Source organism: Amphiura filiformis, chromosome 19 (genome assembly GCF_039555335.1).
Source record: "Amphiura filiformis chromosome 19, Afil_fr2py, whole genome shotgun sequence".
NCBI classification, from domain to species: Eukaryota; Metazoa; Echinodermata; class Ophiuroidea; order Amphilepidida; family Amphiuridae; genus Amphiura; species Amphiura filiformis.
In genome coordinates this window covers 3,961,553-3,987,604 of record NC_092646.1, presented here as the reverse complement: position 1 = coordinate 3,987,604, position 26,052 = coordinate 3,961,553, and the positions used below count along the sequence as shown (strand labels likewise).

The window sequence follows — 26,052 nt, the reverse complement described above, 5'->3', positions numbered from 1 at the left end:
AATAACATAATACTTTAAATTACAATCAATTTAAATTACTAATAAATATCAGATCTTCATTCAATCAAAATATTTTACAATTACATCATGAAGTACATGCCTTTAATAATGTATAAATGAAAAACAAAAATAAAACACCATAGTTTTGTGATTTGAATTGACTGTATTTTTCCGCATCATAAAATAAATTGTATATCATGATTGCCGTGTTCAATCAGTTAGGCCTAATTATTTGATTGTTGTGTTCAATCAGTTAGGCCTATTTATTATTTGACTTATTGGAACCTTGAAATCTCTACCCAGGTCTGCCAGGTCACATGAATGGAAACTCTTATACATAGGCCTATAATTTTTAAAATTAAAATGCTATAGTGAATAATAGCCTATGAGGATTGACACAGGTCAAGAACTAAGGGCCTATATAGGCATATAGGCACTATAAAACCACATGGGCCAATCAATGGTTCACAGCGGCTTGGAGTGGGGGAGTTGCTCGCCCCCTCACCCCAGATACACACCTAAGCAGTGTGGTGGGGAGTGCACTATACTTGACCCAAACTGAAAGCATCCTGAGATTAAGAACAGTTCACTAACAGCTCACTAACCTCACATGTTGGTGTTCTCTAAATATTTATGTATATTACCTGCTGAATCATGATCTTGAACATTTTGAAATAAATGACACAAGAGTTTCAACATTTCCATGGAAAATTATTCCCCATAGGGTTATGCAGGGGGGCAAAATTTATTAAGTGCTATTATCACTTCTAATAACCGGTGTCTAATTATTTTCATTTCGATGAGGGTAGGATATGTGCTCCTTTTCTTAATTTTAAATTTTAAATTTTTTGCATACATGCAGGTGTCGTATGTTAGACTTAATCATGCAAAATAAAACTGACCTGAATGTTCTTGGTAAGTAATTAAGTTTGAAATGTTGGGATTGCAATCTTTCATTTTTTCTATGTGGTTTTGATGGATAAGTATTGTTATTTGTGGGTATTTTAGATCATAAAGTCCATACAACAATGTTAAACATGAAAATAAACCCCTGACAATCCAGGATTTTAACCTGGGACCTTCGGTTTTCCTACCGATGCTCAACTAAATGAGCGAATTGATCAGTGATTTTTTTCTTGACAAAACTCTGATGGAATTTCATGTTTGACATGGACTTTATGACCTAAAAATACCTATAAATAACAATACTTATCCACATCAAAAAACATGGAGAATAAAAATGAAAGATTGTGATCAAAGGCCATTTAGGGGTAATGATCCCCCATTAAAAGGCTAATTATCATTCTAAATTTAAATAAATTGTTACTTAAGCTGCATACGTTGCATAAACTTGTTGCCTACGTGGCTTTAGAGGCAAAGGGATTGAAGCCCTAAGCCCTATTATTCGATAAGGCTCATTATCATTTGTTGCCTATGGTTTGAGAAACAAAGGGATTAAAGCCCTAAGCTCTCATATTCATAGGCTAATTATCATTCTATATTAAAACTTGCTTAACTTGACTTAACATGCTTCCACTTTTTTAATGGCTTCAAAATAAAATTAATTTAATAGGACTCAACATTTTCGTGGAACTGCAAGATCGTACTGTAATATGCAGTGCAACTACTTATAATGTTACCAGGTAACTTTTTTAAGATACTTGGCCTTAATAATTACACCGGTTATTAGATATACTTTGAATTCAAACTTTACCCCCTGCATAACCCTATGGAGAATACTTTTCAATGAAAAATTTGAAAGTCTGTCATTTATTTTTATCCCAAGTCTAATGTTTTAAAAAGTGACACCAATCCTACAGTCAATCAATGTTTGATAATGTCTCATTAATTCAACCAGTATTTCATAGCCAAAATTATTGAAAAATACTGATATCCAGAATTTGAGAACTTTTGCAGCCCTAGCTACGAATCACTAACACACCACTTTTTCAGTTAAATATAAAATATACCATAACATATTCTGCGACACCCCACATACAAAGTCATAAATCAAGGATAACATATAATTTTAAACATCAATTGCTCTTATGATATTATTTTTTATCAAAGTGAGGCAAAACATTTATTTTCAAAGAACTCCCTAGCCTCCCCGATAATATCTAATGGTGCGTCCCTAAAACAGCTGAAAACCCACGCCTATTCACATTTACCAATCAAAAGAAAATATAGTTTATGTAGTTTCCTGTATTTTTGTACAGGTTACTTTTCAATTGAGGCGCTCATTAACTCCACATTGAGAGTAGTTCTGCATGAGTGATCAATAACAATTGTGTTATTTAATTTGTTCCTATTTTGGGCAAAAGGTGTAGATCCAATGCTCATGTATAATATGGATGCTTTTTGATCAAAGTGGATTTATTTTGGAACTTTTTGTAACAAAAATTCAAACAAATTTCAATATGTTTGCAGGATAAGATTTTCATTCACATTTGTCAAGCTTGAAGTTCTGGTGTTTTTTTATGGTCATCAAGACCCTTCAAATGTGGCTGCCCTGGCACAGAATTTTTAATTTTTGTCACCTAGTTGTTTTTGTATGAAAACCTTGATCTATTTGGACAGAAAAACCGAGGGGGGGGGGGGTCTTATTGGAAATGAGGGTATGGTGATGTGTGGCAGATTCAGGGGTACATTTTCAGCCATGAGACTTGGGTGTATTTTCAGCCATTTTGGTTTATTGATGGCCATAATTTCATGAAAATTTGAAAGGGTGTTTTTTTTCTTCAAAATTTTCTCAAAAAAGTGCAAATTTTTCTTTACACAAATTTGTAAAAATTTATAAAAAAATTGGTAGAATTTCGAGTCATTTGGTTTACGGTCGGGTACTTTTTGAAGTATCAGCCGCTCATCCCTCCCTAAACCAAAGTTGAGACACCCCCGAAGCAACATTCCTGTAAATGTAGGTCTCAAATGTGGGATACCCACTAGATTCCAGCATCCTGATCAGGTACCCCTATCACATCCCTACCAAGCCTTTGACAGAAGCTCAGTTTGGCTCGGTCTGTGAGGCACGAGTGCAAAGTGCAAGCCAAGCGCATCTATGCGAACCGCAAGTACATTAGCGTGAGCCACAAGCCATCAACTCAAGAGTATCCCAACTAGGATGAACTCAGTTCACATGTAGTTCAATTCGCCTGATGCTATCCTACTACACAGCTATCCCAAGTCAGGTTAGTCTATGAGTTTCCCATGTCTGTGACACGAGACGTATCTCTACCATTTTCAAGAACACACCTTTGCAGGACTAATCCTCCCTGGTTCTTGATATCGACCAAATAAGGTACTCTACCATACAAATTGGGTTATTGGAAGAAGACATCAGAATGCCTTGACATGGAATAATGATGATACATGATAATGATCTGACGATGAGAATTAGATGATAACTATCCTGATGATAAACCAAAATCAATAATGATATTTCCTTCACCACAGGCAACACTGGGTTGGTGACAAATACCAGTGGCAGTAAGATTCATAACTGGCCTGACATAAATACAACCCACCCCACTTGTGGTAATCTTTGGGGCTATGCAATAATTATGAGCCTGTGGGGGAATTGGGGAAGGGAAAAAAATGTTGGGCAAGCAGGGTGGGGGGGGCAAGCATTTTATGCACTGCTTGGAAATTGTACCCCAGGTCTCATAATTATTGCACAGCCCCTAATAGAACCCCATGAAGTTGATGAAAGAAAGAAATAATAGAACTAGAGCTACTATGGCTCACGAGCCACGAATATCAGGCGATGGCTTCTGATTGACCTCATTAGACCTTTGACCTTGGGTAAACTCAGGTTAACTACTCATGCTCTCTCAAATCAAGGATAATCCACAACCAGGCTTACTTTAACATATGACCTTTTCTGACCTTTGACCTTGATGACCTTTGTGGTTTCACACTCCCAAGTGTCTGGGATCATTTTCTGCAAATTACAGCCTGAGCAGAACAACTTAAAATTTGACCTGACCTTTGACCTCAGATGACCTTTATGGTTTCATACTCCCAAAATGTCATGGATCATTCTGATTGACCTCATTAGACCTTTGACCTTGGGTAAACTCAGGTTGACTACTCATGCTCACAAATCAAGGATAATCCACAACCAGGCTTACTTTAACATTTGACCTCATTTGACCTTTGACCTTGGATGACCTTTGTGGTTTCACACTCCCAAGTGTCTGGGATCATTTTCTGCAAATTACAGCCTGAGCAGAACTTAAAATTTGACCTGACCTTTGACCTCAGATGACCTTTATGGTTTCATACTCCCAAAATGTCATGGATCATTCTGATTGACCTCATTAGACCTTTGACCTTGGGTAAACTCAGGTTGACTACTCATGCTCACAAATCAAGGATAATCCACAACCAGGCTTACTTTAACATGTGACCTCATTTGACCTTTGACCTTGGATGACCTTTGTGGTTTCACACTCCCAAGTGTCTGGGATCATTTTCTGCAAATTACAGCCTGAGCAGAACAACTTAAAATTTGACCTGACCTTTGACCTCAGATGACCTTTATGGTTTCATACTCCCAAAATGTCATGGATCATTCTGATTGACCTCATTAGACCTTTGACCTTGGGTAAACTCAGGTTGACTACTCATGCTCACAAATCAAGGATAATCCACAACCAGGCTTACTTTAACATTTGACCTCATTTGACCTTTGACCTTGGATGACCTTTGTGGTTTCACACTCCCAAGTGTCTGGGATCATTTTCTGCAAATTACAGCCTGAGCAGAGCGACTTAAAATTGGACCCGACCTTTGACCTCAGATGACCTTTATGGTTTCATACCTCCAAAGTGTCAGGAATCATTTTTTGCAAGTTACAGCCTGATCAGAGCAACTTTATATTTGACCTTTGACCTCGGATGACTGCGGGTTCATACTCTTGAAATATTAGGGATCATTTCCTGCAAGTTCAGCTTGCCCGGAACAATTTGACCTGACCTTTCTGTCTGACCAACCTGGTCTCTCTAATATTCACACTGTATGTGACTGAATCCATACTTGTATTAAATCAGTCATACGGATTTGACAAAAGAAATATTAGAAGCAGAAGAAGTGATTCGAGGGTTTCCCAATATACAGGTGGTGTAATGCACCACCTACATAAAAATGGAAGAAAAGAAGATGCAGTAGCTGCAAAGGCAGCCAAAGAGAGGAGAAGAGAAAAAAGCTATGTAAAACAAGTTGGGGTTCTTCATATAATACCACTCGGGATTGTTCAAAGATACTTTGGTGGGTATAGAGTTTTCATCCTTGGGTTATCTCTTTTGTTCTCTATTAATGTCTAGACCTAATCATTTTTTTCATAATTTTGATGTCTGGGCCTAATAAGTTTTTCATAATTTTTGATATCTGGGCCTAATATATTTTTTTCATAATTTTGATGTCTGGGCCTAATATTGTTTTTCATAATTTTGCTGTCTGGGCCTAATAAGTTTTTTTCATAATTTTGATATCTGGGCCTAATATATTTTTTTTTCATAATTTTGAAATATCTGGGCCTAATATATATTTTTTCATAATTTTGATGTCTGGGCCTAATAATTTTTTTTTCATAATTTTGATGTCTAGGCCTAATGACATTTTTTCATAATTTTGAATGTACACCATGCACTTATAGCAATAAATTAAACAGTGTTATTATTCCTATATATAGGGTATTCATATATTTTGTTAAAACAATAAATTTAATTGTGTCCTCTATTAGGCCTGCCAGTTTCATTCTGCCAAATTTTTAACCTAGCCGTTTAAATTAGTAATAAACCAAATTAACTTGGGTCGGGAGGGAGGGGATGGTAAACTTTATTTTTATTTTTTACTCAGCCTTAGGCCTAAGTTTTTCATTCAGCTACATTTTGAGGTTTGTAACTTTGCTGTTTATTAAAAATGTATTAGTAATAAACCAACTAAACTAACTTTGATCTTATTTCACTTTATTTTTTTGATATCTAGGCCTAATAACTTTCTCTAAATTTAAATTTGCACCATGCACTTACCCCCGGTATATAATGGTGAGCCTGTAAATTAATGACTTGTAATCAATCCTTTTTTTACATTAAAATCCGATTTTGTTTTATTACTATATGTACTAGTCTTGGCTTTCATTGATGTTAACAATACTGACTGAAAATACGACTTAGCGGGCCTATATTTAGCAATTTCCTGTAATTTCCTTGATAGGCCTATAATGCCCTAGACGATCCTATTCGAACAGTGCTTTCAGATTTTGTTTGTTAAACTATTTTCTGTTTGTTTCCTTACTTTTATTATGTTTTTTCTTTTTGTTTATTATATGTTTTATTTATTCATTTTTCTGGGCCTAATAATTTTTTTTTTTTATAATTTAAACCAAACTATTAAACTTGGGTCATTATTTTTATTTTTTACTCAGCCTTAGGCCTAAGTTTTTCATTCAGCTACATTTTGAGATTTGTAACTTTTCTGTTTTAAAATGTATTAGTAATAAACCAGCTAAACTAACTTTGATCTTATTTCACTTTAATTTTTCTTTGATGTCTAGGCCTAATAACTATCTCTAAATTTAAATTTGCACCATGCACTTGTATAATGGTGAGCCTGTAAATTAATGACTTGTAATCAATCCTTTTTTTTTACATTAAAATCCGATTTGTTTATACTATATGTACTATTTTCATTGATGTTAACAATACTGACTGAAAATACGACTTAGGCCTATATTTAGCAATTTCCTGTAATTTCCTTGATAGGCCTATAATGCCCTAAACGATCCTATTCGAACAGTGCTTTCAGATTTTGTTTGTTAAACTATTTTCTGTTTGTTTCCTTACTTTTATTATGTTTCTTTTTTGTTTATTATATGTTTTATTTATTCATTTTTCATTCACCTGATACTTTTGTAATTTTCAGTTTTTCAAGCTCATGTAAGGGCAAGGTTAGATCATTCTCCAACCACAGCAAAGTATTTCTGAACACTCCTCACTGCTCACTGAATTAAGTAATAAGTATGCATAAGCTGCAACACAAGGCTATCAAGAACCTGCACAACATTAAATTATTGTATATTGACTTGTTATCAGGAACCATGCTGAAAGCAATTGAATACATACCTGAGTGGAAGAAGGTCCCAACTTACAAAAATGAGTTAGACCCAGCATTATATTGCCAGCAGACTGTTCTTCCTTGTGTGTGAAAGATGAGCCAAAATCCACTTTCTAAATAGTCTTCCACATACACTTAATCCTGGTTTTCATGGAAGAAAGGCCCAACTCCATGGAGTTGGGCACTTCTTCCACAAATATTGGGTAAAAGAGGAATTTTGTTCATCCATGAAATCTGCTTCTCACTACAATAAACTTTCTTCCTAACATATTACATGCTTGTATACTTGTGCAATTAATGGATAATTTCCAAATTACTGTAGATATTTATAACACATCTGCTTACGGAACTGACACTTGCAGTATATTAGTGGAAGAAGGGCCCAACTCCAGCTCCTATTAAGACCTGTACAGTTGCCATGGAAACATAAATGATTTTGAATGTATGTAATACTGTATGTTCATGTATTAAAGGTCCCCTGAAGATGAAAAAACATTCTGTCTATAAAACTTGTCCAAATATTAAGTTTTTTCTTAATATCTCAAAAACAGTTTTGATGGAGTTGGACCCTTCTTCCACTCAGCTATTCAATTATATTGATTTGATTTAGGAATTCTAGTTGAAGCAATTAGATTTGTTGCAATATGTGTCTAACTTCCCCATTATACCTACAAAAACAGTTGAAGAAATAAGTTTACCAAAATCTGGATCTTCTAAACCATACAGGTACATTGCGTAAAAGTAAACAAATTTAACGCCCGCCCACTAATTTTCCTCACCACAGACAGCATTGGCTTGGTGATAAATACCAATGGCAGTTGTTTCATAACTGGCCTGACAGACATACAGTCTTACCTTGTAATATTTTCTTACATTACATACATTACACTACCCCAGGTGATCGCTCCTTAAACTACTTTACAAACTGGGGCTCGAACCCGTCTCTCAGGGGTTGTGGATATCCCCAGCCCATCGCTTCTTAAACTACTTTACAAACTGGGGCTCGAACCCGTCTCTCAGGGGTTGTGGATATCCCCAGGTGCTAGTTACTTAATTTATATCTACACGATGCTGGGGCCCTACCCATCTCTGAGGGGTTATGGACATCCCCAGGTGATCGCTCCTTAAACTACTTTACAAACTGGGGCTCGAACCCGTCTCTCAGGGGTTGTGGATATCCCCAGGCGCTAATTACTTAATTAATCTATGTACACGATGCTGGGGCCCTACCCATCTCTCAGGGGTTGTGGACATCCCCAGGTGATCGCACCTTAAACTACTTTACAAACTGGGGCTCGAACCCATCTCTTAGGGGTTGTGGATATCCCCAGGCGCTAGTTACATAATTTATCTCTACACGATGCTGGGGCCCTACCCATCTCTCAGGGGTTGTGGACATCCCCAGGCCATCGCTTCTTAAACTACTTTACAAACTGGGGCTCGAACCCGTTTCTCAGGGGTTGTAGATATCCCCAGGTGCTAGTTACTTAATTTATATCTACATGATGCTGGGGCCCTACCCATCTCTCAGGGGTTGTGGACATCCCCAGGCCATCGCTTCTTAAACTACTTTACAAACTGGGCTCGAACCCGTCTCTCAGGGGTTGCCGATATCCCCAGGTGCTAGTTACTTAATTTATCTCTACACGATGCTGGGGCCCTACCCATCTCTCAGGGGTTGTGGACATCCCCAGGCCATCGCTTAAACTACTTTACAAACTGGGCTCGAACCCGTCTCTCAGGGGTTGCGGATATCCCCAGGCGCTAGTTACTTAATTAATCTCTACACGATGCTGGGGCCCTACCCATCTCTCAGGGGTTGTGGACATCCCCAGGCCATCGCTTCTTAAACTACTTTACAAACTGGGGCTTGAACCTGTCTCTCAGGGGTTGTGGATATCCCCAGGCGCTAGTTAATTAATCTCTACACGATGCTGGGGCCCTACCCATCTCTCAGGGGTTGTGGACATCCCCAGGCCATCGCTTCTTAAACTACTTTACAAACTGGGGCTCGAACCCGTCTCTCTCAGGGGTTGTGGATATCCCCAGGCGCTAGTTACTTAATTAATCTCTACACGATGCTGGGGCCCTACCCATCTCTCAGGGGTTGTGGACATCCCCAGGCCATCACTTCTTAAACTACTTTACAAACTGGGGCTCGAACCCGTCTCTCAGGGGTTGTGGATATCCCCAGGCGCTAGTTACTTAATTAATCTCTACACGATGCTGGGGCCCTACCCATCTCTCAGGGGTTGTGGACATCCCCAGGCCATCGCTTCTTAAACTACTTTACAAACTGGGGCTCGAACCCGTCTCTCAGGGGTTGTGGATATCCCCAGGTGCTAGTTACTTAATTTACATCTACACGATGCTGGGGCCCTACCCATCTCTCAGGGGTTGTGGACATCCCCAGGCCATCGCTTCTTAAAACTACTTTACAAACTGGGGCTCGAACCCGTCTCTCAGGGGTTATGGATATCCCCAGGCGATCACTCCTTAAACTACTTTACAAACTGGGGCTCGAACCCGTCTCTCAGGGGTTGTGGATATCCCCAGGCGCTAGTTACTTAATTAATCTCTACACGATGCTGGGGCCCTACCCATCTCTCAGGGGTTGTGGACATCCTCAGGCGATCGCTCCTTATCACTCTTTACATGTAACTATTCTTCCAAACCATATAGGTACATTGTGTAAAAGTAAACAAATTTAATGCCCACCCACTAATTTTCCTCACCACAGACAGCATTGGCTTGATGATAAATACCAATGGCAGTTTGTTTCATTACTGGCCTGACAGACATACATACATATCCCTTGCGGTAATATTTTCTTACACTACATTAGACTACCCTAAGGCACTACATCAGGTCCAAACCCGTCTCTCGGGGTGTGGACTGCCAAGCGATCGCTCTTTAATTACACTACACGCTGAGGCTCTAACCCATCTCTCGTGGGTTGCGGCAGCGGACATCCCCAGGCAATTGCTCAACTACTCTGAACGCTTGGACCCTAACCCGTCTATCGGGGAGTTGTGGACATCACCAAGTGATCGCTCCTGAACCACTTTACACTCTTGGGGAGTTGTGTGGTCAGGAAGGCCTGAAGTTACCTCTCCTTAATCATTTAAGAATAATGATGATGAAACAAGTGCCATAGATTTTTCCTGTTCCACTGTGTCACCCTGGCCAACATCACCTGTTTTCCTGTTCCGCTATAGCAGCATACCTTTATAATCATACTCGACAATTATCATACAAAACAGGTGCTGTAGATTTTGTTCCAATGTAGCACTTTCTGAAATGCCAATTTTCTACAAGTGTATACATGTACCTGACTTTCTGAGAAGTTAGAGAGCCTGTGAAACCACTTTGAATGGCTAAGTGATAAGGGGCTGTGCAATAATTATGAGCTCGGGAGGGGGTAAGCAATTTTTGGCAGACATTTACATGTAATGGGGAACCTTGCCGCCTTTTAAATAAAACATTCTACAAGGCTTAATGTAAACACTACAGAAACATACAAATACAAATATGCAATACCATTTAAAGTTTGCAAATTGGGAACCGAAATATTTGACATGTGCAAAGGATTTTTGGTAGGGGGGAGGAACAATTTTTGACACGCCATTTGAAAATTTTACACTCCCACGAGGCCACATTATTATTACACAGCCCATAACATTTTGCACTTAACTTTCAATGTCCTGGTCATGCTCCAAATACTGTTTCCACTGAAAGTGATGATGATCTGTAATGATACATGTACAAAGACACTCAGGTTCATGAAACTTGTAAGTAAAAAAAAAATCAATAATAACTTCTTGTATAAGTCATGAAACTTGTAAGTTAAAAAATCAATAATAACTGTATTCAATATGAGCCATAACATGTACAATCCATGAGGTGGAGCAACAAAAGAGCATCTGCAGATATGAACTTCTTTCACAACACTTCCACAATAACCATGATAACATAACAAAGATGTGCAAAAATATCAATTTTCAAGCTATTTTGCATCAATCGATGGTATGCAATATGAGGTCACTCATAACAGAGTCATCCTCATATAAAATTCTGTTCTCCATAAGATACCACAGGAAAATTTGCATGATAGTACAATAAAACGTGTGATAGGCATAAATGGTTGTGGAATCAGAGACCTGTCCTCTGTCATCTTAAGTTATCTCAGAACTGTGCTATTTTAGTCATTAATAGGTTAGCATCTTTCATTTAAATCAGAACATGCCAACCCCAACGAAGAACATGGTCCCTAAGGACACCACATTGTCTCCAGTTGCCATATATACTTAAAACCGGAACTCATCACCATCGCACCTTTCACGCAGTGATTTGGTGTAATGCGCCCTTGAACTGCACAAGAAACTGCAAAGAAGATATCACATTGCAGAATGGAATACTTACAGAGGGATGCAAGCCATAGTCCCCAAAGCACTTCAGCCAAATATGCTGAGAAAGCTACACACTAGCCACTTAGGAATTGAAGCAACACTGCGAAGAGCCAGAGATGTATTATACTGGCCAGGAATGGCAGGACAAATCAAAGACATGATAGCCAAATGCAGTGCTTGTAACACCTACCAAGACAAACAGAAATCTGAACCAATGATGTCTTATGAGATACCCAGTAGACCATGGTGTCTTGTATCACAGGACCTTTTCTCATACAGAGGAGCAGAGTACCTGATTACAGTAGACCACTTTAGCGACTTTTGGGAACTCGACCGTGTAGAGGAAACTAGATCAGAAGTAATCATAGAAGCAAGCAAAGCACATTTTATGCGACATTGTGACGCTTGACAAAGTTATTACAGACAAGGAAAAAAAAAAAGTTGTTTGTTTGTCCTCCACCGCCCGCTCCTCAATTTAAAGGCCTGACCAATATTTTTTTTTTTTTCATTTTTTTTTTTTTTTTTTTTTAAAAAAAATTTTTTTTTCGATTTAGAGTATCTCTGGACCTAGCTAGAGCTAAATGCTACAATCATTCATGGTGACTTCAAAAAAACCAACATTTTGTTTCTTCAATATGCAAAGTTATAACTTGTGTTCATGTCATAGTCTATTATTTTTAGTGACTTCAAAATACATTGAATTTGAAATCATTAAAAGACTACGAAATTATACTTTAACTGCATATTAAAGAAACAAAATGTTGGTTTTTTAAATTCACCATAAATTATTGTAGCATTTAGCTCTAGCTAGGTCCAAGAATACGCCAAATCTGAAAAAAAAAAAAAAAAAAATCCGCCATACGTCCCTCTTTCAAAGCTGTGGAGGACAAACAAACAATTATTTGTTTTGGCCTAATGGACCACAGTTTGTGGCACAAGACTATGAAGACTTCGCAAGACAATGGGAATTTGAACATATAACGTCATCTCCGTATCATAGCAGGGCAAATGGCAAAGTGGAAGCGGCTGTAAAGATTGCAAAGAAGATGATTAAGAAGACAACAAGTTCAAGACAAGATCTATATCTAGCAATACTGGATTGGAGACACAGCCCCAGTGCCGGAGAAACACACAACAGCCCAGTACAGAAGCTCATGTCACGAAGGACAAATACCTTACTTCCAACACCACAAGGATTACTACAACCACAGGTTGTAAAGGGAGTTCCGAAAGAAATTAAACTCAGAAAGCAACAAGCGAAACTCCAGTATGACAAAGGAATGCAACCGCTACCCAAACTAGAAATAGGTCAACAAGTCAGAATGCAACCAAACAAACACCACAGTGAATGGAGTTTAGCAAAATGCGTAGCAAAAGTTGGACCGAGATCCTACCTTGTAGAAAACAAAGAAGGGCAAAGGTATCGGCGAAACAGGAAATTTCTGCGCACAATGCAAAAACAAGACAGTCAACCAGTTATTCCGCAAGATTTGTCACCACCACCACCTGCAATTAAAGTCAACACAACACCAGCAGAGAAACGCACAAAGAAAACGTAAGAATCATCTGCTGCAAGTAGACCAATACCACCAGCTGCAGAAACAGTTCCAGAGAAAACACCATCAGCAATGGTTAGCACACCCAGAACAGAAAACAAAGCACCAACTCCAATCAAGTTACCAGAGAAACCAGCATCACCAAGAAAGTCAACCAGAACCAGAAGAGACATTAAACCACCTACAAGATACAAGGACTATGTGAACTAGTATGTGAAGAAAGAAGGAACTGAGAACTTGACACTGACAATTGATTTTTGACCACAAGTTATATAGCATATTTTATGCTAGTTTAGAATTTAGAGTTTTGAATGTCTTTTGGCATTACTTTTATAGTTCATTGTTAAGCATACTAATCAAGGAAGTTTTCCAAACTGCCTAGTTATGTTCATGCTAAAACGTTTTGGACAATTTCATGATTTGAATGTTTTCAGAACATTATCTTGCAGTTCGCAAGAAATCAAAACAAACCAAAAGTTCCAAAATTAATGTTTGGCACAAGAAAATGGCAACATTTATTGCTGTAATTACATCACAACATATTCCGGGTGAATGTGAATATTGCACCTATACACGCAAAGTACATCACACAGACCTGGTCAGTCTGACTCATAAAGTATTAATTTTGGATTTTGAAAATTTTGGTGTAGGCTAATATCTCTGAGAAAATAGGTGGAAGGCAAAACCTAACCAAAATGGTGGAACACATACATGCACTACAGGAATCAGGATTCTCATAAGAGTAGCAGCGCTGCTACTCTCTCGAGTACCTACGTCAGCCACCAGACCCTTGTGGCCCAGGAGGCCAGTACTTTGAAGGTACTCCGAGTACCAACACTGGTACTCGCCCATCGGGCACTCCACAGCTGAGTACCAACTACCAACGTGGGTACTCTGGCAAGAAAATGAGGCAAGCAAGCAGGTTGCCATTTCTTATTTGTTTCTGCTGCCATATTGATTTATATGTTCTTGATTTATGTTTCTTATTTGTTCATTGGGCATTTTTTAAGCAGATAAGTTAAGTAGGCCTATTAGTAAATGAGTGAATAAATAAGTAAATAAACAAATACATATATAAGCAACAGAGTAAATAAGTAAATAACTAACTAAAGGAGAAAGTAAATAAATAAGGGAAAGGTAAACAAATAAATAATTAAATAAATAATTACCCAAATAAATTACCCAAATAAATAAATAAATAAATAAATAAATAAATAAATAAATAAATAAGGAGATAGGTAAATAATAACTGCATGAGTACATTGTAAGTAAATAAACAAGGAAATAAGAAAATAACAAAGTAAATAAATAAGCAACTAAATAAATAAACTTATATCTAAATGAGTAAGTAAATAAATAAGAGAAATAATAAATAAGTATATAGACAACTAAAATAAATAAATAAATAGTGAAATAAGTAAAGAACTAAGTAAATTTATAAGTACATATTTAAACTAAATAAATAGGTAAACAACTAATTAAATAAATAGGTAATAAATAAATCAGTAAGTAACCAAAGCAAATAATGTGTTTTAAAAAATGAATAAAAAAGCATATGAACATGTCAATAAAATACATGATGCAATCGTTTCTAAACATTTCTGAAAAATAATAAACTTATTAAATAATTTTAAAATTACATAAGATAAAAATTACAGATGAAAACAATCAAGCTGTGCAACCAGCCAAGCAAACAGCTAACTAACCAACCAAGTAATCATTTAAAACAAACCTATACAAAAATCAAAGCACAAGAAAATAAATAACAATCTTCAGGTTTTGGAACAAGGCAATTTAAAAAGAAAGATCTTCACATAACATCGGTCTAAGTAACATTTAACTATTACTAAATATTATCATTATAACAACCATGATGGCAATTTGGTATTAACAAATTAAAGTGTTATTTTCCTAACAGAACAAACGGAAAAAAAAAAAAAAAAAAACGTGATTATAACACTGTCGCCGGCATACGGAAAAACTGCACTGTCCAACAAGCAATTGCATCCATCATAACAAATTAATAATTCCACTTCAACGTGTTTGCGTGCAAGCCTTGTTGAACGCATAGTCAGCCCCGTAGTTGTACCATGGGCGTGCGCGCCTTGAGGTCAATGAACTTTACGATCAAAGGATTTTGGCAGCAGAGTACCTCGCAGGTGAGTACCTTCACTGCTACTTCACTGCTGACACATGGGTATACCATGGATGTGGTTACTGTGCATGTACTTCCACTGAAGGGCCATCGAAGTACCCCAGACTATGATGGTGTGCCTTTAAGTCACCTACTCGGTACACCGCGGGGGTATCTACAGTATGGTGGCCAACGCTGATACTTTGGTGTAGTACCAATGTCAGCCACAAAGGGCTAGGGTACTCAGTAGTAGCCGCGAAGTACCATTGCAGCAGAGGTACTCCGTCGCCAGTATTCTTGTAGTGTACACATACATACAGAAGGAATACACTATTGCAATATCCCCTTATGGCTAAAGCCAGGGGGATAACAACAATACATCATTTCAGCTTCTTATTTCCCTTATAACAAAAACGACTCATTTTCAGCCAGTGACTGTAGACCATAGATTTTGTGCTAATGCTGTTACCATAGACCTAGAAAGGAACCCAGTCAATGCTGTTACGTAATCAAGTGCGTGGTATAATCAGTGGTGTAACCAGTGGGTATGGTACATAAAATATTTGAATCTTGACATACTAAACACATACAGTAAGCCAAAAAATTAAGGTACCAGTTGTGTTCATCCCTGTATATCCTAAATAATGACAAATATGTCAAAATTAAAACAAGCAGCTAATACCTGAGCTCTTTAGCTCTGATTCAAGACCCTATTTGTTGAAATTGGTTGAGAATTAAAGAAACGGTGATCTAAAACCTACCGAAAAGACGAAATCAAAAGTTGCACTTTTGTGTTCTAATCAACGAAAACATGACGCTACTTTTAACGTGCTAATCAATGGAGGCACAGCGCTGGTTCCCTTATTCGCGAACGCTTTGTGTACAAATCAATAGCGCATGGAACGGAAGAAACTGCAACTTTTATATTGGCACCTTCCTTGGGGTTTTGGATCGCCGTGCCTTTTATTTCTTGACCAATTTCAACGAATGAGGTCTTAAATTGAAAGTTAAAAGATTCCGCTATTGGCTGCTGGTTCCAATTATGACATATCTGCCTTTGTTTAGGATATACAGGGGTAAACATAACTGGTACATTAATTTTTGGCTTACTGTACTTTGTAAACAAATAATACTCTGATTATTTATGGAAGAAAATGCTCAATGAAATAATATATTAAACATAAATTTTGTTTTGTCAACAATGAACATCTGTTCACATAAAGTTTTAAGTAGAGTTTAATGTCAAATATTGTAATATTTGACATTAAACTCTACTTAAATTGCATAGTAACTTCACAGAAGTATTATAGTCCTGGCAATCAAATCATTCAGAAAATACAAGATTGGATTGAATAATTAAGTACTTGTAAAGTAACAGTAAACTATACGTTATGAATAAATATATTTGAAATAAAATGCAATGTTTTTAAGGGATTGCCAGAGCCATTTTATTTTAGTTTTAACCATTTAATTCAAAAACTTTAGTGTACTAAATATTGGTAAATTTTTAGTTTCTTCGATTTCTTCCACTTATAACCCCTTCACACCTGTGACACTTGAAACATAATTCAGAATGCTACAAAGAAGCCTATCAATCAGGCCTATGTATGTTGACAATTAAGAATAACTCTTACCTATGAATGAATGATCCTGATGGGAGTGATCGCAGCTTAGCATTCCAATTTAGACAACTTCTGCTGAATCTGCTCCCAATAGATGAATGACATCCACACAATGACATATCTTCAAATCTGCAAAAAATTGTGTGATCATAAAAATATTTATAAATATAAAATATGAAGTACAGACCAGTGAACATGTCATTGGTTTACCATGAATCGCCATACACTGTACCGTATTTTACTTGAGAACTCTCAGCTAAGAATAAATTGCAAACAATAGTTATATAAAGCATTTGAGGCAAGAGTCCTTTGCTATCATTTTTCGGTAGATCAGCAGCATTGTAATACTTAGTCATAATTATGACTTTAAAATCTGCCACACATGTAGATGCCACAGTTAAATCGGCTAAGATAGTGAGTTTTCTTTCATATAGACTTCACAAGACATTACCAGAAAACTTTGACAGTTGTTGCTATAGATGTTAACTTCACTTTTAGTATCTCTTTCCTTGTTGAGAAAATTACCGTTGTGAAGATAGGACATCTGGGCCCTACTCTGCCATGTTTGGCTGAGTAACGGTACATGAACACTGCTTTTTGTGCAGCTATGTAAATTAGTCGATTGTGTTATTTACAGCTGCACAAGTTACGTGTGTAATTTTAGTGAACATTGACCGACAGAGGGTGTCAAATATAGGCCTATTTGTCGCTTTTGAAAAACAGCAATTCATGCGCATGCAAATACGACGGCGGTTTAGTACAGTGATCATACGTGCGATTCAGTTTACTGCAATTTAAGCGATTGTGTATAAATACATCTTTAGAAATGACCGGCGATTGTGTGTTCTCAAGTGGGTTTTTTCATATTTATTAGCAACCTGACACACATTTGTATTGTTTCGATCAAGCATTGAAATGCTTTCAACTTTTGTACTGGATCGTTCAAGCTAGCCCGACACATCATGGCCCTATTGGTTCCTTCCTCACCAAAGGGCCATGACCTCCATACTATATTGCAAAAAGCGGGGCACCCGTGGAGGCAGCCAAGACTGAACTCATGTCGCAGTTTCAAAGGTTCACCCTGCTTCAGTTTTGTGATATTATCCCTAAAAATAACACTGTGGAAGACTTCCTGCATCTCTTTTCTTCATCAACTTGGCATTTCCAGCAAAAAAAAAGCAATTTCCTCGCCACCGTTATGTATGACCATGTTCTCTCTAAATTCTAGATTTTTATTATGGTGACGATCGACACGGTCACAAATTTGGTCATTTTACAAAGGTCTTCAAATGTACTGTACACACATTTTTCACACATGCACCAAATATGTTTTGTTTAAAAGAGAATTTTGTGATCCTAGCATCCTCTTTTTATGACATTTTTCAGTAGATATCCACGAAAAAAGCTTATTCCCAAAATTTCAGTTGATTCCAATTTTATGTTTATGAAGTTATGCATGATTTAGTGTACTACACTGCTCCATAGGCCACTGTTCTAATTTCGTTCTGGTATAATACAAGGAACTTATACGTTGTCCTCATTCACAAACTGATACTATCTGTCCAGAGGCAATTACCGTATGCCAGAGTGTTGAAGGAATATTACACAGTCAAGAGTAGGCTCAGTCACCCATTTATTGGGATCCCTCAGTCTCCCAAAATATCAAAATAGCAAAAGTGATGTGCACATATACTTACTTAAGACTGTCTTTTATCATAGTAGGGGTGGTACAATAATTATGTGTACCCGGGTGGTGAATTATAAGGGGGCAAAGATTTTTGGCAGGCCAAAAGGGGGCAAAGCATTTTTGGCAAGTCTAAAGGGGGGGTCAAGCAATTTTTGGCAGGTCGAAAGGGGGCGAAGGCGACTTTTTGGCACAGATATTTTGGGCACTGTTTCTATATTACGCCCTTGAAATAAAGGAAAACGTTAGGAACATGTTCTAATGCAAAATTTCCAGCTCACTGCGCTCGCATTATATGATAAGACAATTTAAGGTTTTAAATTCAGGTTCCCAAAAATCTTGCATGTGTAAGGGGGGCAAAGATTTTTTGGCACGTCAAAAGGGGGGGCAAAGATTTTTTGGCAAGGCCAGAAGGGGGCAAGCGATTTTTGGCAGACCATTTTGAGAATTCACCACCCTCAGGGTACACATAATTATTGCACCACCCCTTATGCACATTGCACACAAAGTTTTGGCAACTTGTCTAGAAAGGTCCAATTTTGCCAAATTTAATCGCTGTGCAAACCTATGCAAGTCCCATATCACATGATCACATCGTTATCGGCGTTTGGCTGGTTCTCACCAGCATCATACATGTGACACAGCCAGGGGCGGCGCCAGGGTATTTTGATAGGGGGGGGCAAAACAATTTTGGAAATTTGTTATGCAGCGGGGTAGCGCTGGCCGTCGCGCTTGCGCGCAGGAGGGGGGTGTCTGAGGGGGGATGTGCCCCCTCAGAATTGGGAAATTTTCAAAATGAAAGCACAAATGAAGCCATTTGATGCACCATTTTCACCCCTTTTAGGGTTATTTATTTATTTTCTAACCGCATATTTTTATGGATTTCATTCACGGGGCCGACTTTCAGCCCGCTGGTTTTAGGCAAATCCAGCACCTTTTAGCAGCAGAATAAGTTCATGGTACAAATGTGCGAGAAGTGAAATATGGTGGAAATGTAAAATAAAGTCGCGCGAAGCGTGAAAAAATTGGCACTTTTTAGTCTAAAATGGCCAAATATGAGGTTACTTTAGTCAGAAACCAGGAGCGTTGGAAGGTGCCCCTATGATCACTAAAAGTCGAAAAGGTCCACTTTGTGTGCGTAAATGAGCGAGAAAAAAATGCTTTTTCAGTCACAATTCTTGGTCAAAATTTTAGGAAAAGGTCCAAAACGGGGCCATCATTTCAAAATCAGCCCCAATAAATCCTGGCTACGCTGACTCCCTGGCCGGCCGTAATGAAGCCAATTGCTTATATTTACGTCAGATATTGGTGCATAAATGTTTACACTATTTCTGATACAATGTGATGAAACCCCGTAAAAGTTGTGTAATATCGGACTGAAAGTAAACTTGCTGCATGACACAGACTTGCATGTGTTGCCGCGCCAGGAAAATGACGTAGCCAGGATTTTTTTAAGTTGTTGGGAGAAAAGGCAAGAGAGAGGCCATGGGACTTTTATGGGGGAAAATTTGCCGAAAATGGGCCCAAAATATAAAATCAACAACTTTAAAACCGCGTAGGTCAGCATTCCACAAGAGGCAAGATCCGAAGGGGGGAGTTTCCTCCTTTTAACCATGGCCAGGGAGGGAATTTCTCCTTTTCTTCTTCTCCTCCTCTCTTTCTCTCCCTCCCTTTCTCTCTCCTTCTTCTCTTTCTCTTTTTTCCTTTCGTTTACCTCTTTTTGAAAATTATAGGGGGCAATTGCCCCCTTGCCCCCCCCCTGTGGCGCCGCCCCTGGACACAGCTAAAATAATTGACCGGGAATCGGGGATCATAAAAAGCGTCAACCCTTTTAAAATATGCAATGAGACAGTAAACTTAATGGCAAGCGGTCCGAATTTTGAGCCATACAAGTTTACGTAGTGAACTAGTATGGTAGGGGGCCTATACCAGAACGATATTCAAATTTGGCAATATTTTTGCTAAACGAATTAATCTGCAAGAAATTTTTGGCACATAAACATTTAGCCAGAGGTATCCAGTAGTATCAAAATCTTGTGAGAAAAGTAGGGGGATGAGGCTGTGGATCACGAAATGCCCTTTTTTAAGTCTTATCTTCACGTGAGGAATGGTTAGAAGTGATATTTTGTTTTTAAAAATTGGATACTGTGTACCCTGGACCAGATATGCCTAGGCTAGGAGCGGAGCCTCACCTAGTCAGACCTTCGTTAGGAACAGGCACATCTGAGCGAGGGCCGAGGGCGCTATTTATTTTACTTGATAATAAAGCCCTATGTAAGTCTGTGCCATTTTCCGGGGCCATTTTGTGCCACTAAAAATACCATTTTTGGAGAAAATGATGAATAAAACCAAAATTAATCTTTTTCAGATGCTCTAGTTTGCATTGACAAGAGATACAATGCTTTAGGAACCAGAATGCAACATTGACTTCACTTTTGATTTTTTTTTTTTTGTGAGATATGCCTTGGTGTAAGTCACCTTGGTCAAAAAAGAGGTCAAAAAGGGGCATTTTTGGGAAAAAATTCTATTTTGACCCAAAATTCATCTTCTGACAAAAGGGAAATTGTTCACGGTTTGACAAAAACTTTCATCCCTTTTCAGCATCGTTGTCACCCAAAGACCCCATATTTTTTTACGAACACATGCTCTGTCACCCGAAGACCCCCTATTTTTCCATTTGATCTGTCACCCAAAGACACTTACAAATTCAATTTGAACAGCAACTTTCATTTATCACTGATTTTGTTACTTTATATTCTGAAAAAATTATTTTCGAGGTTTTTGCGACGCTGTTTCGGCTCTCATCCAAAGATTCCATTTAAAAAAAAGGTCATGTTCTCACCCAATGACCCCATATTTTTGACATTTTGCTATCACCGAATGCCCCTTAGTGCGAAAGTGCCAGCGCTACACCTATATTCATTTCATATTGAAGTGCCCCCCGGTACCGGTATATAGCCTAATGTTCCGACAGTAATTTCATCATAACTTCACTTAGCAATACAGTAGAAGATTGGTTTTGGTGTCAAATTGTTTCTGAGAAGTTCCTCTTCCAATAAACAACAAAATTTTCATGTTAATAGAATTAATTTGAAATTTTTATGTCTGTCCCTACCTTCGCACGAAGGACAGTGGAATTTTATAGTGACAGAGGTGTGAGTACCTCGGGGCTCGGGCTATGTTCAAGCTAGGGTAGCGCTATTGCTTTTTGGGGTCCCGGACCCACCAAAATAGAGTTCGGACCCCCTGTTTTTAAATTTAAAGCAAATTCAGGGGTCCCTTCAGACCTAGTTCACTTGTATGGCTCAAAATTCGGACCGCTCGCCATTAAGTTTACTGATTTCTATGTTTTGAAATTTGTTGATGTTTTAATGATCCCTGATTCCCGGTCGATTATTTTAGCTGTGTCACGTCATGTGCATGACGCCGCACTGGTAGGTACCAGCCAAACTTCAGAAAGAAAAAAAACATGATCGCCGATAACGATGTGATATGGGACTTACATAGGATTACACAGAGATATTTCTTGCCAAAATTTGACCATTTCTAGGCAAGTTGGCCCTACTTTGTCTTCGAAAAAAAAAAAAAGGACAGTCTTAAGTAAGTAAATGTACAATGATTTTGATGTTTTGATGTTTTGGGAGACTGGGAGGGATCAGAACCAAAAGATGATGGAGCCTATTCTTGACTGTGTAATATTCCTTCACCACATTATCGTACGGTAAGAGGCTTATACGATGGACAGATAGTTTGTGAATGAGGACATCATATAAGTTAGTTGTACTACTGCAGAGTGCAAACCCCCAGTTTTTCAACCTAGCGTTATTGCAGACATACTATTTATGCTGCATTTGTGCAACTCGGACTCACCAAACTCTCTTCCGGACCCCTACTTTTTAATTTTCTGCAAGTTCGGGGATCCCTGCGGACACCAGAGTTTTTAGTTCTAGCGCTACCCCTGTGTTCAAGCATGCTCAACAATTTTTTTCAATCTAAGTGCCTCTGGCCCTAGTAGTAGTAGAAGTAAAAACGGATACTATGTAGGTATGACAGGGAAACCTCAGTTAACACATTTGCTAGTCAGTCAAAATGGCCTAAACCGGCAATACAAATTTACATTGAAATTTAAAAGAAGCTTTTAAGAAAGAAACCTTCCTAAATATGTTGTCTATACTTCACTTGACCCAAATATATAATTTTTTTGGTGATGAGAGACTCGCACCTGGAATTTCAGAGAGATTTTGATAGCAGTTCCATTAAAATAAGGTTCTATCGTAATGAGACTAAGATCTAGAAACACCCCGAAATGCCGTTTTGGGGAATTTTGCTAGCTGAAACTTTTGATGAAAGTCAATCTTTGACAAGATGTAACTTTGCTACGGAAAGTGCTATGACAAAAAGGTTTTCAGTGTTGGCTTTCTTTACTCAAGGGATTTAATTTGATATATAAAATGATGCAGTTTGATGGCAAATTTGAATTCACCTGGCATACCTATACTATGGCCAGTGTTCTAGGCTATGTTGCTATTTATAATATAGGTATGCTAGGTGAATTCAAATTTGCCATCAAACTGCATCATTTTATATATCAAATTAAAGCCCCTTGAGTAAACAAAGCCAAAACTGAAAACCTTTTTTTTCATAGCACTTTCCGTAGCAAAGTTACATCTTGTCAAATACTTGGATTGACTTTCATCAAACAATGTCAAAAAGATTCAGCTAGCAAAATTCCCCAAAACGGCATTTCGGGGTGTTTCTAGATCTTTAGTCTCAATCAGGAGGGTGAAAGTGCATATAGGAACAATGCCAAAAACTACGTCACGCCGGTCACGCTATTGTTCGACTTAAACTACATCATTCGCCATTTTGTAAATATTAACGCATGATCATTGCTTTGAAGTTTCCACCGGATAGTCTGTGGATAGCGCAAGAGCATGCTTTGACCATGCGCAAAAAAATGAATATCATGAAGATGTTTAAGATTGATTCTTAGATGTTTCAAAAATTACCGTCCTATTGCATAGATTCATCAAAGAATGGTTTGAAGTACTAACCTTATTTAGTAATTTTAAAAAATCGGGAGAACCTTACAAAATCAATGTTTTTACCTGTCGGTATTACAACTCGTGAAACACATTAGTGATGTGCCTGGGTGACCTAATCTACCAACCTTTAACGCTTCCTCTATGAACTCTAACCCTCCTGCAATATGGCGCCTATTGTCTAGAGTTAAACTACATCTTTCGTGTGTTACGTAATACTACGATGCCTATCCCATTATATCGATCCCTGTCTCAATATGATAGCAGCTTTTTTTAATGGAACTGCTATCAAAATCCCTCTAAAATTCCATGTGCGAGTGACTTATCACCAAAAAATCATATATTTGGGTCAAGTGAAGTATAGAAAACATATTTATGTAGGTTTCTTTCTTCGGGCACAAGTTTTAAATTTCTATGTAAAAATGCATTGACATTGTCGGCGAATTTGGCTGACTTGCAAATGTGTTTGCCTGGCATATTTGACAAATGGTTCAGAATTCAACAGCTTGCACTCAGCCTTTGGCTTTGGCTTTTTTTATCATTCATTGTCAGAAATTGGATTGCTAACATTTTATTAGTATGGCATGATTTTACTGCATCTTACCTAATCATCAGCATAATAATACAATTAATACAAAGCTAGCACAACAAATTCAAAGACTCGTGAATTTTCGCCTGTTTTCACCAAAGTGCCATGCGCAGAAGAATAAAAGACAGCCCGTGTGCTTTATGGGCGCACACCACCAATAAAAGTGCACACCACCACTTGAGCGCCCCATTGAAACACGTGAAAGCGCGTCTTTTCTTTGAGAGATTTTTAGACCAAATTGAATATAAAGGCCAAGGTGACGTGGACTGAGATATTTTGGTTGGGAAATGTGATTTTGTGACTTTCTTTTTCCTATTTTTACCCACAGGGCCTAAAAACATAAACAACTTTATGAAAAATATTGACTTCAACTTTAATTTTTGCTCTGAATATAAATAGAGGGTACCGGTATATGAATATTTTAAATCTGTGAACAAAAATATTCCATCATGTGCTTTTCATGATTAAGCTTCTTTTCTTTTTTTCTATTTTTTTTTTTTTTTTGTAAAAGTTTATTTATTTGACAAGAAATGTATATCATGCATTTATATTATAAACTTATTCTGTCGCCAAAAGGTGCTGGATTCACTCATACGTCAAGAAATTTTCCAGCCCCCCCCCCCCATGTCAAAAGGAAATCTACGCCATTGCATCTATCACTTGGACGATGATGACAGCGACAATGGCCATGTTTTGATTGAGTTGACCATGATGGTAAAGATGAAGATGAAGCAAAATAGCCTACCTATGATTCTGCTTAGGGCCTATCTTGTTTTCTTTCTCCAACTGCGTATAATATAATTATGCAGGTTTAAGATATCCGTGTTCCGATCCTGGGTCCGATGCGGCGATGAAAACTCTGTACAATGAAAAAAAAGATGTTTAGTTTCAGCAAAGTATTCTAATACTTTGGTTTTCAGTTATTAAATAGTATATAGCATATATGAAACGTGCTTTAGAGAGACTGCCCACCCCCCTCATCGGCGTTTGGGTAAACAATTCACAACTTCCGTCGGCAAAAAATATTTTTTTCGGTACATTTTTAAGTTGTGCCCATTTATTCAAGATGAACCTCCTAAATGAGTTGGTTTGCTAACTCGCCCATCCACCCCAAGCGAATCGCAACTCTCGCTAATTCGCCCCCCCCCCCTCAAACACTGCACTGTAAACTTGAAAATTGGCCCGGTAAACTCATTATTTTACATTTACTTCGTGTAAAATCGCATGGCCTGGTGACGAAATGACATCTTAATATTTTTGTCTCTGCCCCTTAACCCCCCCCCTCCATTTCAAGACTGATTGACAGTAATGACTCTATCATACTTATGATTAGTCAAAGAGACCTGCGGACATTATCATTTTCATTGGTATTATCTGTTAAGAACAACAAATGATTGATAGGGTTCAATCTAACTAGTTACCATACTAGGACTAACTTATGATCTGAACAATATTTATTAAGGCTTACCTCGCACTTTGGCTTAATAATTTTCGATGTCCAAATGGTTAATTATCCATGAACTTCTTCCGTTTGGTACACCAATGATCAGTGGTATGGTACTACGTGATTACATGACGAACGGCTGGAATAAAATGTCAGGATCGCCACGGCGGGAAAACTGAATAGAATTACAGTCATGTGATGCAATCATAAACCAAAGATGGGTAAGTGTAAGTGTGATAAACAAACTCCTTTGACATAACAACTCGTGTACAGGTTGTAACAAAAAAACCTATAGTATATTATTTAGATAATAGTATGCCTACATATCACATGAATGCGTTTTAAAACGTTTTGTATGAAAACACACTACAACAATATTTTGTATGTTTTCAAAAAGTTATTGTAAACTATTTTTTGCAAACGTTTTCGCCAAATATTTTGTCATAGTTTTAAAAT

At 37.8% G+C, this 26,052-nt stretch overlaps 1 long non-coding RNA gene across 1 annotated transcript; it reads right to left on the bottom strand.

Annotated features, from left to right (window-relative positions):
- Window positions 1–10,086: 10,086 nt before the first annotated feature.
- LOC140140256 (uncharacterized) lies at window positions 10,087–25,720 on the bottom strand. Its single transcript, XR_011857230.1, has 4 exons — window positions 25,621–25,720; window positions 24,898–25,011; window positions 16,850–16,966; window positions 10,087–10,864 (listed from the first exon to the last, which is right to left on the bottom strand). It is a non-coding gene; the product is annotated as an uncharacterized lncRNA (long non-coding RNA).
- Between the last annotated feature and the right edge of the window lie 332 nt (window positions 25,721–26,052).